The sequence below is a fragment of the Carcharhinus amblyrhynchos genome, chromosome 9 (assembly GCF_965287045.1).
Source record: "Carcharhinus amblyrhynchos chromosome 9, sCarAmb.v2.hapA, whole genome shotgun sequence".
In the NCBI taxonomy this organism is placed as follows: Eukaryota; Metazoa; Chordata; class Chondrichthyes; order Carcharhiniformes; family Carcharhinidae; genus Carcharhinus; species Carcharhinus amblyrhynchos.
This window is the reverse complement of record NC_137332.1, coordinates 101,935,222-101,949,175: the sequence shown is the minus strand read 5'-3', so window position 1 is coordinate 101,949,175 and position 13,954 is coordinate 101,935,222.

Sequence of the window (13,954 nt, the reverse complement as noted above, 5' to 3'; positions counted from 1 at the left end):
CATATCCCGACGCATTTACCTGCTAATCCCTCTAACCTACGCATCTTAGGACACTAAGGGGCAATTTTAGCATGGACAATTGACCTAACCCGCACATCTTTGGACTGTTCTGACCACTCAAATTTGCCTCCGGATGCCCCCGTCCCCTCCCGCCCCACCGTGTTAGCCCATTTTGTAATCAGTTCCCTCTCTTCACCTGAATAGGGTGGCACGGTGGCACACTGGTTGGCACTGCTACCTCACTGCGCCAGCGACCCCAGTTCGATCCGCTCACTCTCAAGTCCCTCCGTGGCCTCTGAGGACCCAACAGTCTATTCAAATCCCTCCATGGTTAAAGCAAAGATACACAGACTTGCTTGGGGGAGTGGGGTGGGGGGTGCGGTGGGGCGGGGGGTGCCGGTGTAAACGATTCCAGGTCATAAGTTTAAGGGAGCTATCTCTCGTGTGCTGGCTAATATTCATCCCTTCGCCAGGGTAGGGCTGGGTTGGGTGGGTGGGGGGGGGAGGGTTTTGCAGGGGGGGGTGCGGGGGTGGAGGTGTTGTGGGGGGGTCTGGGGTGGGGCTGGGAGATGTGGGGTGGGGGAAAGCCTTTTTCCTTCTGATTTCGAGCTCCTTCCACAGATACCATCCCTACGCTGCCCCCTCCCCCAGCTCCCCCCCCCCAAATCATATATGTTACTATTTCAGGGGAGATGGTGCTCTTGTGGTATTGGCACTGGACTAGCAATTTGGGGTTCCATGGTAATGCTCTGTGGACCCGGGATCGAATCCCACCACGGCGGATGGTGAAATTTGAAATTAATTTAAAAAAAAATCCAGAATTAAAACTCCAATGATCACCATGAAACCATTGTCGATTGTGGTTAAAAACTCATCTGGTTCACTAACGTCCTTTTCGGGAACTCAACCTGCCGTCCTTACCTGGTCTGGCCTACATGTGACTCCAGATCCACAGCAATGTGGTTGACTCTTAACTGCCCCTCTGAAACTCAGTTCAAGGGCAATTGGGAATGGGCAATAAATGCTGGCCCAGTCAGTGATGCCAGTGTATGAATTAAAAAAGTACTCCCCTTGCACCCCACCAACCAGATTCACCAACCAGTCCACCAGACAATCTCAGTGAGGTCCCCATTAAATGATAACAGCCATTATTATCTCCTTATAGCCTGATAACCGAAACACAGAAGGTAAAGGCTATTCAGAGATGATCACTTTGCTGTGATGTTCCGCTCATAACTGGTTGATATATGTCCTGCACAGCAGTACTTTATTTTAATTCATTTGTGGGACATGAGTGTCACTGGCTGGCCAGCATTTATTGCCCACCCCTAGTTGCCCTTGAGAAGGCGGTGGTGAGCTGCCACCTTCAATCGCCACAGTTCATGTTCTGTGGGTTCACCCACAATTCCAGGGAAGTCCAGGGAGGGAATTCCAAGATTTTGAGCCAGCGACTGCAAAGGAACGGCGATATGTTTCCAAGTCACAATGATGAGTGACTTGGAGGGTAACTTGCAGGTGGTGGTGTTCCCATTTATCTGCTGTCCTTGTCCTTCTAGATGGAAGGGGTGTCTGGGGTGTTATCTGTAAGTTATGATACGGTGTGGCTGACTATGTCAGGCTGTTGCATGACTAGTCTGTGGGATAGCTCTCCCAATTTTGGCACTAGCCCCCAGATGTTGTAAGGGGGACGTTGCAGGGTCAGTAGGGTTGTTTGTTTTGCTGCTGTCTTTTCCGGTGCCTAGGTTAATGGCAAGTGGTCCATCCAGTTTCATTTAGAGACTTAGTAACGATTCGTACAACTGGGTGGCTTGCTAGGCCATTTCAGAGGGCAGTTGAGGCTTGCTCTAGAGTCACATGTAGGCCAGATCATGTCAGGACTGCAGATTTCCCTCCCTATAGGACAATAGTAAACCAGATGGGTTTTTCGAACAATGGTTTCACGGTCATCAGTAGATTCTTAATTCCAGATATTTTTTATTGAATTCAAATTCCATCATCTGCCATGGCAGGATTCGAGTCCTCAGAACATTAGCTGAGTTTCTGGATTAATAATCTAGCGATAATTCCACCAGGCCATCGCCTTCCCTGACAACATGTCAAACATTACTTTGACTACTAAATGATGATTGCAAAGAGGACCGTACAAACGTAAACCTTTCTTTTGCCTTCATGATGAGTTGCTTTTAAGTAGAGGACTGTGTGTGTGTGTGCGTGTGTCTGTCGTGGGAGTGTGTGTGTCTGTGTATCAGGTGTGTGTGTGTGTCTGTCTGTCTGTCTGTGGGATTGTGTGTGTTTGTGCATCAGATGTGTGTGTGTGTCTGTCTGTCTGTGGGATTGTGTGTGTCTGTGCATCAGATGTGTTTGTGTGTGTTTGAGGGAGCGTGGGGTGAATGGTATGTGTGTGGGTGTATATGTCTGCTTGTGTGTGTATGTGTGTGTGTGTGAGTGTATGTGCAGGTATGGGTATATGTGTGGATGTATATTGGTTTGTATGTGTCTGCCAGTGTGTGTGTGTGTGTGTGTGTGTGTCAGTGTGTGTGTGTGTATCTGTTAGTGTGCATGTGTGTGTGTGTGTATCTGTCAGTGTGTGTGAGTGTGTGTATCTATCAGTGTGCGTGTGTGTGTGTAAGTGTGTATCTGTCAGTGTGTGCGTGTGTGTATGTCTGTCTATCAGTGTGTGTGTTTGTCTGTCAGTGTGTGTGTGCGTGTGTGTTTGTCTGTCTATCAGTGTGTGTGTCTGTCTGTCTGTCAGTGTGTGTTTGTGTGTGTGTGTGTATCTGTCAGTGTGTGTGTGTCTGTCAGTGTGTGTTTGTGTGTGTATGTCTGTCTATCAGTGTGTGTGTGTCTGTCAGTGTGTTTGTGTGTGTGTGTGTTTGTCTGTCTATCAGTGTGTGTGTGTCTGTCTGTCAGTGTGTGTTTGTGTGTGTGTGTGTCTGTCAGTGTGTGTGTGTGTTTGTCTGTCAGTGTGTGTGTGTGTTTGTCTGTCAGTGTGTGTGTGTGTTTGTCTGTCTATCAGTGTGTGTGTGTCTGTCAGTGTGTGTGTGTTTATCTGTCTGTGTGTGTGTGTGTGTGTGTCTGTCTGTCAGTGTGTGTGTGTGTTTGTCTGTCTATCAGTGTGTGTGTGTCTGTCTGTCTGTCAGTGTGTGTGTGTCTGTCAGTGTGTGTGTGTTTGTGTGAGTGGGTGGGTGAGTGTGCTGTTGTGCGCTGCCCCGCTAACTGCACTGGGTTTCCAATTGTCTCTGTCACCTCCCCTCCCTCACCTCCGCCCGCCTCCCCCCACCCCCCTGCCCCGCCCTTCCTCAGTCGGAGTTTTTTTTAATCTTTCTAGTTAATTTTGTAAACAGGATGCTCAGGAGGAACCTTAAGTTCAACCCTGCGACTTCCTTCAAACACACAGTTACTTTGTTTCACAGGGTCATGGCTGATGGCTGCACCCAAGACCTGGAGCGGATCACGCTGTGACTCGGGTGTGACACAAAGAACATAAGCACCAGTAGGCCATTTGGCCCATCGAGTCTGCCCCACCATTCAGTGAGATCGTGGCTGATTTAATGTGATGATCCTCAACTCCACTTTCCCACCTTATCCCCATAACCCTCGACCCCCTTACCGATTAAAAATCTGTCTGTCTCAGCCTTGAAAATACTAAGGACCCAGCCTCTACCACCCTCTGTGATAAAGAATTCCACACATTCACTACCCTCTTAATGAAGAAATTCCTCCTCATCCCTGTCTTCAGTGGGTCACCCCTTACTCTGAGATTATGCCTGAGGCAACAACCTCTCAGTAACTACCCTGGCAAAACCCCCTGAGAATCCGATATGTCTCAATAAGGTCGCCTCTCATTCTTCTAAACTCCAGTGAGTACAGGGCCAGCCTACTTAACCTCTCCTCATATGAAAATCCCTCGGATCAACCTAATGAACTTTCACTGGACTGCCTCCAATGTCAGTATATCGTTCCTTAGATAAGGGGATCAAAACTGTTCACAGTATTGCGGCTGTGGTCTAATTAGTGCCTGGTATAGTTTTAGCAAGATTTCCACATTTTTTTACTCCATTCCCTTTAAATTAAAGGCCAACATTTCATTTGACTTCCCAATTGTCTGCTGAACTTGCATGCTAGCTTTTTGTGATTTATGCACTAAGATCCCCAGACCCCTCAGTGCTGCCACTTTCTGAAGTCTCTCTCTAGTTAAATACTATTCAGCTCCTTCACTTTCCAATCAAAGTGCAAAACTTCACATATTCCTACTTTATATTCCTTCTGCCAAGTTTGTGTGCCCTCTCACTTAACCTGTCTATATCCATCTGTAGTCTCTTTGTATCATCCTCACCACTTGCTTTTCAGCCTATTTTTGTGCCATCCACATACTTGGAACAGTACATTCACTTCCCTCATCCAAATCATTAATATATATTGTAAATAATTCAGTCCCAACACTGATCCCTATAGTTACAGGCTGCCATCCTGAAAATGCCCTTCTTATTCCTCTCCATCCTCTATCAGTTAACCAACCCTTTTTAAATTTTGAAGTTTATTTATTAGTGTCACAAGCAAGTTTACATTAACACTGCAATGAAGTTACAGTAAAAATGTCCTTATCGCCACAATCTGGCACCGTTTCGGGTACACTGAGGCAGAACTTAGCATGGCCAATGCACCTTACCAGCGTGTCTTTTGGACTGTGGGAGGAAATCGGATCACCCATAGTGAACCCACGCAAACACTGGGAGCATGTGCAGACTCTGAACAGACAGTCACCCAAGCTGGGATCTGAACCTGGATCCCTGGCTCTGTGAGGCAGCAGTGCTAACCACTGTGCCACCATGCTTTACAGATCCACAGAAAAGTTTCACACTATCTTCAACACCATGGGCTCTTATCTTATTAAGTAGACTTTTGTCACGATATGTTATTGAATACTTTTTGGAAATCCAAGTATACTACATCTACTGGATCCCCTTTATCTATCCAGCTCATTACCATCTCAGAGAACTCTAATAAATTTGTCAGGGACGATCTCCCCTTCCCAAAGCTGTGCTGATGCCGCTTGATCATATTATGCATTCCTAATTTCTCTGCTATTACATCCTTTATAACAGATAACATTTTCCAAAGACAGATTTTAAGTTAAATGGGATATAGTTACCTGTTTTTGTCTCCCTGCCTTTTTGAAGAAGGATGCTACATTGTTTCCCAATCCTCTGGAACATTTCTGGAATTTAAGATCCTTGGCGGATTAAGTGAGTTTATTTATTAGTGTTACGACTAGGCTTACATTAACACTGCAATGAAGTTACTGTGAAAATCCCATTGCCACCACACTCCAGCACCCGTTTGGGTACAATTATTTAGTATTTTTGGAATGTTACTAGTGTCTTCCATGTGTCGCTCGGTATTCTAAAAATACGAAGATATCTCTTTAAATGGAGTTAAGTTACAGAAGGCTTTTCAAAGGCAACTTAAAGAGATCATAGTCCATCTTCCACTGGTCTGGGTAATGTATGGTTAAGCTGAATTAATGCAATATGTTTCAAAGGCCCCACACCTTCTTCTGACCCTAAATCAAATGGAACACAAGCTAAAAATCCGAAATAAAAGCAGGAAATACTGGAGCAACCCAGCAGGTCAGGCGACATCTGTGGAGAGAGAAAGAGAGTTAATGTTACAGGTCCATTCATCAGAAAGTCCCATTAAAAGGTCACACACCTTCATCCCGTTTTCTCTCTCCACAGATGCTGATGGACCTGCTGAGTCTATTTTCTCCCCAGCTTTTGTTTTTGTTTTGCTAGAATCACAGAATTCCCGCAAAGCAGAAGAGGCCATTCGGCCCATTGACCCTCCGAAGGACCCCTCTACCTCGGCTCAAACCCCCCCGCTCTACACCCATAACCCCGCACCCAATCCATCCAACATTCACATCCTAGACACCAAGGAGCAATTTAACATGGCCAATCAACCTAACCTGCACGTCTTTGGAATGTGGGAGGAAACCGGAGCACCCGGAGGAAACCCACGCAGACACGGGGAGAATGTGCAGACTCCACACAGACGGTCACCCGAGACTGGAATTGAACCTGGGTCCCTGGTGCCGTGAGGCAACACTCTGTCACCGTGCTGCCCCTGCTGCTACTGAATATTGCACCGGGTAAGTCTATCAACATTTAAAGTCATGCAGGGTGGGAGGGTTGGGGATGGGAGGAGAGAAAGGTGAACTTCAGCCAGAAAACTGACAGGATTGGATACAATTTCAGTTCTACAGCCGTCTGATTTTACTCTCCATTGAAATCAACAAGAAATGCTGCACAAAATTGGAAAGTCAGCAATCTACCAGGTTCCACGCACGTCTCACTCAGTGAGTTGAGTTAAAATAAGAAATGCTGAATCTATAGAATTCCTACTGTGCAGAAGGAAGCCTTTTGGCCCTGCAAGTCTGCACTCTCTGAAAGAATATCTTAACCAGAACCTCACCAGTTCCGCTGTAGTGAATGGAGATTTGGCTGAGCACTAAATTATCTGCTCTTACTGACAGCAGAAATAGGGCATGTGAGGTTGGAGAATTCCAGCCCTAGTCTTACTGCCAAAATTCAGGCACCCCCTTATCCCTCCCCACCCCCATTGCCCTGTACCCAGTGTCTTTAGCCATTTTGTGATATCACAGAGATTTTGATTTGATTTGATTTGATTGGACTTGATTTAATTTGTCACACATACTAGTATACAGTGAAAAGTATTATTTCTTACACATTATACAGACAAAGCATCCTGTTCATAAAGAAGGAAAAGAGAGAGCACTGAACGTAATGGTCCAATCATAGCTAGGATGTAGCGAAAGATCAACTTAATGCAGGGTAGGTCCATTCAAAAGTCTGACAGCAGCAGGGAGGAAGCTGTTCTTGAGTCAGCTGGTACATGACCTCAGACTTTTGTATCTTTTTCCTGAAGGATGAAGGTGGAAGAGAGAATGTCCGGTGTGCGTGAGGTTCTTAATTATGCTGGCTGCTTTTCCAATGCAGCAGGAAGTGTAGACAGAGTCAATGGATAGTTTGTGTGATGGATTGGGCTACGTTCACGACCCATTATAGTTCCTTGCAGTCTTGGGCTGAGCAGGAGCCATACCAAGCTGTGATACAACCAGAAAGAATGCTTTCTATGGTGAGTGAATGGAATTGTTTCAGGACTGGCATCTTCGGTGCTGGGAGACCTCCTGAGGAGGCTGTGATGGGTCATCCACTTAACATTTCTGGTTGAAGATGCGAATTCTTCAACTTTATCTTTTGCACTGATGTGCTGGACACTCCCATTACTGAGGAAGGAGATAGTTGTGGAACCTCCTCCTCCAGTTTGTTGTTCAATTGTCTAACAGCATACATGCTTGGGTGTGGTAGGACTGCAGAGTTTAAGCTGATCTGCTGGCTGTGAGATTGCTTAGCTATGTCTATTGCGTGCTGCTTCCTCAGTTTGTTTTTTGAAGGCATCCTTTGTTGTTGCCTCACTGGGTTCATAGAATCCCTACAGTGCAGAAAGAGGCCATTCAGCCCATCGAGTCTGCACCGACAACAATCCCACCCAACCCCAATCTCCGTAACCCCACATATTTACTCGGCTAATCCCTCTAACCTACACATCCCGGGAAACTAAGGGTCAATTTAGCATGGTCAATGCACCAAAACTGCACATCTTTGAACAGTGGGAGGAAACCGGATCACCCGGAGGAAACCCACGCAGAGAACGTGCAAACTCCACACAGGCAGTGGCTCAAGCTGGGAATCGAACCCATGTCGCTTGAGATGTGAGGAAGCAGTGCTAACCACTGTGCCACCACAAGGTGGTTCAGGTTGAAACCTCATTTTCATATAGACCTGGTGCTGTTCCTGGCTCATTCTCCTGCACTCTTCATTGAACCAGAATTGATCCTTTGGCTTGCTAGAAACTCTAGTGTTGGAGGTGCTGTCTTTTAGGTGTGAGACTAACTCGGAGGCCTACTGGGCACCCTCAGTTGGATGCCAAAGATCCCAAACAACTGTTTCAAAGAATAACCCGGGGAGTTCTCCCCAATCTGGGGTGTTACGGTGGCACAACGGTCAGCACTGTTGCCTTACAGCACCAGAGACCCGAGTTCAATTATGGCCTTGATCTTTATTAACCAACGATCGATGGGAGAATGAGTATTGGGCAGTCCAGTGCCTTAGTACAAGAGAAGGCCTTGAGTATTCAAACACCTCTCTGAGGTTACAATGCATCAGAGAGGTCAATTATACATTTCTCAAGCTTACATTTCCCAACCTCCATTAGTTATGAATCAATCACTTTTGATTCAAATCAATCACAGTTTATACCTGTCATATACTTTAGCCAAATTGCATTTTACCCTTTGACCTCATGGGGTTTCATTGGTCTATAGAATCCGGATGCTTCCTCCCTGTGTTGTTGAACAACTCCTGATGCTTGGCTACAAAGGTCAAAGTTAAGGCTCCCACCAATCCTTGCTTGCATCAATAGCCAAGCCGGACAGATGCATATTCTCATGCGGAGAAGGTGTTCAAAGGGGACAAAGTAGAAAGGGTTGAGAGTTCCAAGTTTTTAGGTGGCCAGATCACCAACAACCTGTCCTGGATCTCTCCCCCACCCCCATGTCAACACTGTAGTTAAGAAAGCCCACCGACGCTTTTACTTTCTCAGGAGACGAAGGAAATTTGACATGTCAGCTACGACTCTCACCAACTTTTACAGATGCACCATAGAAAGCTTTCGTTCTGGCTGTATCACAGCTTGATATGGCTCCTGCTCTGTCCAAGACCGCAAGGAACTACAGAAGGTTGTGAATGTAACCCAATCCATCACTCAAACCAGCCTCCCTTCTATTTATTCTGTCTACACTTCCCACTGCCCCGGCGAAGCAGCCAGCATAATTAACAACCCCACATACTCCGGAAACTCTCTTTTCCATCTTTTTCCATCGGGAAAAAGATACAGAAGTCTGAGGTCACGTACCAACCGACTCAAGAACATTTTCTTCTCTGCTGCTGTCAGACTTTTGAATGGGCTTACCTTGCATTATTAAATTGATCTTTCTCTACACCCCAGCTATATTCTGCACTCTCTCACTTCCTTCTCTATGAATGGTATGCTTTGTCTGCATAGCATGCAAGAAACAATACTTTTCACTGTATGTAATACAGGAACTGGCAAATGGAATTTAATGTTGGCAAGTGCGAGCTGGTCCACTTTGGTAGGAAGAATGGTAGGAAGGATTATTACTTACGTGGAGAAAAACTGCAGCAGGCGACGGTGCAGAGGGACCTCGGGGTCCTTGTGCATGAGTCGCAGAAACCCAGCCTGCAGGTACAGCAGGTGGTCAGGAAGGATAATGGGATGCTGGCCTTCATAGCGAGGGGGATTGAATATAAAAGTAGGGAGGTCTTGCTGCAGCTGTATAGCTGTAGCTGCATTGGTGAGGCCGCAGCTGGAGTACTGTGTGCAGTTTTGGTCGCTGCACTTACGCAAGGATATTTTGGCCTTGGAGGGAGTGCGGAGGAGGTTTACTAGGCTGATACCGGAGTTGAGGAAGTTGAGCTATGAGGAGAGGATGAATAAACTGGGCATGTACTCGTTAGAGTTTAGAAGAATGAGGGGAGATCTCATTGAGACATATAAGATGATGAATGGGATGGATAGGATAGAGGTGGAGAGACTCTTCCCGCTCAGAAAGGACAGTAGGACTAGGGGGCACAGCCTCAAGATAAAGGGGGGGTGGTTTAGAATGGAGTTGAGGAGGAACTTCGTCACTCAAAGGGTGGTGAATCTCTGGAATTCTCTGCCTGTTGAAGTGGTGGAGGCTGCCTCGCTAAATATTTTTAAGACATGGGTTGATAGGTTTTTGATAAGAGAGGGGATTAAGGGTTATGGGGAGAGGGCGGGAATGTGGAACTGAGCCACGACAGATCAGCCATGATCTTATTGAATGGCGGGGCAGGCTCGAAGGGCTGGATGGCCTACTCCTGCTCCTATTTCTTATGTTCTTATGTTCTTATGTAACAAGAATAAATCAAATCAAATCAAAATCAACTCAAATGTCTGAAAAGGCCTAGTTTATGCAGATTATGTGAGCAGCCCTATTCATAAGGAACTCTGAAACCATCTTATTTATAAACTTATTTATAAGGGACTCTGAGGAGACCTGCTTTACCTGCACAATATGAACTCTCCTATTCATAATGGCTGAGACAACCTTACTGCTATTAACTGCTGTGATAAGAATTACACATTCTGTAGTTTCATTGTCCTAAAGAATATGGTTCGTCTCAATATGCCTCTTACCTCATTAGGCTTTGCAGCAACCTGCTTTTGGCCAAAGTGTACAGATTTCTTGAATATACAGCTGAAATATATTTTCAAAGATCCAAAATAAATGTTTAAATCAGAAATACTTGTTCAGATCTCATATTTAGTTAAATCTCTTACACCATAAGACCATAAGACATAAAAGCAGAATTAGGCCATTCAGCCCATCAGATCTGCTCTGCCATCCAATCCTGGTGGATATGGTTCTCATTCTCATTCTCCTACATTCTCCCCATAACCCTTGATCCCCCTATTGATAAGACCGCAAAATATATGTGTTAGAAACAGGTGCTCTTACTGTGCTTATATGTGTCTTTATGTAAACTGTTCCCCCGTTGGCTTGTAAATCTGATCTATCATTTCATTAACTGTTAGCATTTTATTAGTAACTTAAATCCCTGGTTATTTGAAATTTCTCTAACCCATTAGTAATTTCTCACAGTCCACCAGCAGGTGGCAATGTTGCCCACATGCTCTTCATTCCTGCTACGAACTTCAGTTTCCTGCATTACTCGTCACTGGGCCAGGAATAAACCCTGTCCCATTGTTACGGTTCACAGAATGTCAGCAATTCTCATCTGGACATGCTGTCTCCAAAGGTCAAACCGTGCAGGCAAGAGATGACGTGTAGCCTGTAATACGGCCTTGCTCAACTTCCTGACCAAATGTCAATGCCAGTCCCATTTTCCACTGCCCCCTGCCACTCTCCATTTCTCAATCCCCAAACTGGGAGAGGCAGGAACTGGGGAAAATTCAAGCAATGGCTGGTCAGGTGCATTAGTGAGAAAATTCTCCCTCAGTGTACCCGAACAAGCGCCGCAGTGTGGCGACTTGGGGAACTTCACAGTAACTTTATTGCAGTGTTAATGTAAGACTACTTGTGACACTGATAAATAAACTTTAAAGAGACACAGATAATTTGTCTCCAGCCATCCCAGCAGATCATATTTGGGTTGAACTGAAGTTAACTGTTGAGCCATTTACTTTTTTAGATTTGCAAGGTATAATCACAGCAGTTGGTATTCATAGAATCCCTACAGCACAGAAGGAGGCCATTCAACCTGCACTGACAACAATCCCACCCAGATCCTATCCCCATAACCCAAAGTATTTACCCTGCTAATCCCCCTGAAACTAAGGATCAACTTAGCACGGCCAATCTATCTAACCCACACATCTTTGTACTGTGGGAGGAAACTGGAGTACCCAAAGGAAACTGAAGCAGACACGGGGAGAAAACTCCACATAAACAGTCACCCGGGACCAGGATTGAACCCGGGTCCCTGATGCTGTGAGGCAGCAGTGCTAACCACTGTGCCACCGTGCCACTCCATGTTTGGAAGGGTTTTGGATAATATGTGCAGAAGGGACATTATCATCCCAAAGATGAGGTTAATACATAAGAGAGAGAAGCTGAATTAGACCACTCGGCCCATCGAGTCTGCTCACCATTCAATCATGGCTGATATTTTTCTCATCCCCATTCTCCTGCCTTTTCCCCATAACCCCTGATTCCCTTATTAATCAGTAATCTATCTATCTCTGTCTCAAAGACTCTCAGTGACCTGGACTCCACAGCTTCCTGCAGCAACGAGTTCCACAGGTACACTATCCACTCTACACTGGAGCAGCTGTGCTTGTTGTCCTCAGAGCAGAGGAAGCTGAGATGAGATTCGATGGAGGTGTTTTCACTTCGTCCACAGTTTAGATGGAGTAAATGAAGGGGAATTGTTTCTGTTGACAGGACGATCCGGTGATCGGAGGGGAGAGTGCTTTGTGGTGATTGGCCAAAGATTCATGCAGAGAAATGTCTAATTCTAATCAATGATAGCTCCCTGCGATTAGAATGGTCTGGAGGATCATGCATACGGATTTAAGAGTGACCCTCAATATGGATAGAATTAGTAATAATAAAAACATTGCTGGGATCAGGGGACAATCAGACTAAGCCGTGTAGTCATTGGAAGAGCAATGATGGGCTGAATGGCCTCTCATTGTGCTGCCCCACTCTCGCTCTATGTCTTTTCTCCTAATAACGATTTCAGACAAAACCCATTTGCTCACAATACTGTTTAAAATTTATTTATCCATCACTACATTAACACTGCAATGAAGTTACTATGAAAATTCCCCAGTCGCCACCCTCCAGAACCTATTTGGATACACTGAGGGTGAATTTAGCATGGTCAATGCATCTGACCAGCATATCTTTCGGACTGTGGGATGAAACCGGAGTATCCGGAGGAAACCCACGTAGATGGGGGAGGACATTCATATTTGACCCCAAGATGAGTTTTTGACTCCACATCCACACCATTACTAAGTTTGCCTCATCACAAAATCTTTACAGTGCAGAAGGAGGCCATTCAGCCCATTGTTTCTACACTAAAACATAAAAAATAAAGTAGACATAGGCCATTCGGCCCTTCGAGTCTGCTCATTTTGAACATGGCTGATCACCAAATTCAATATCCTGTTCCCTCCATTTTGCTTGTTCCCTTTACAAGATCAACATCTAATTTCAGCTTGAAATCAGACAACGTTTTGGCCTCAAATACTCTCTGTGGTAGTGAATTCCATGCATTCACTACCCTCTGGGTGAAGACATTTCTCCTCACGTCAGTCCCAAAAGGTTTATCCCTTATCCTCAAACTCTGAGCCCTAGATCTGGACTCCCCCACTGGCTCTCTGAAAGAGCATTCTACCTCATGCCATTCCCCCGCCTTGTCCCCTTAACCTTGCACATTCTTTTTTTCAGAAAGCAATCTAATTCCCTTTCCAGTACCTCAATGGAACCTGCCTCCACCAAGCTCTCAGGAAGCATGATCCAGGTTCCAAATACTCTCAGGGCGAAAAAAATAATCACTTTCACCCATCATTTTGTGTCTGTGACCTCTAGTTGTATAAATATAAGTTGCTTGTGCAAAGTGGTCTGTTTCATCTTTGCAAGTGCACCCAGCAGCCCCGCCCCATTCCTGGGTGCCATGCACCCCGGACATAGTCTCTTCCACCTTCTACTGAGATCACCTAACCGACACTTCATTCGGTCTATGGGTGGAAACTGGAACACCCAGAGGAAACCCACACAGACGGGAGGAGAACGTGCAAACTCCACACAGTAACTCAAGTCAGTTCTTGAGTCAACCGACTCAAGAACAGCTTCTTGCTAAGAAGGCATATGGCATGCTTGCTTTTATTGGATGGGCATATAGTATAAAAGTTGGTGTATGATGTTGCAGTTATATGGAACATTGCTTAGGCCACATTTGGAATATTGCGTCCAGTTCTGGTCGCCACGCTACCAGAAGGACTTGGAGGCTTTGGAGAGAGTGCAGAAAAGGTTTACCAGGATGTTGCCTGGTATGGAGAGTCTTAGCTATGAGGTGAGATTGAATAAACTAGGGTTGTTCTCCCTGGAAAGGCAGAGGTTGAGGGGCGACCTAGTAGAAGTTTATATTATGAAGGGCATAGATAGGGTGAACAGTTGGAAGCTTTTTCCCAGGTCAGAAATGACAAACACAAGGGGTCACAAGTTCAAAGTAAGGGGGGGGTGGTGGGGGGGTGGGGGGCAAGGTTTAATACAGATACGCAGAGGACATATTTTACA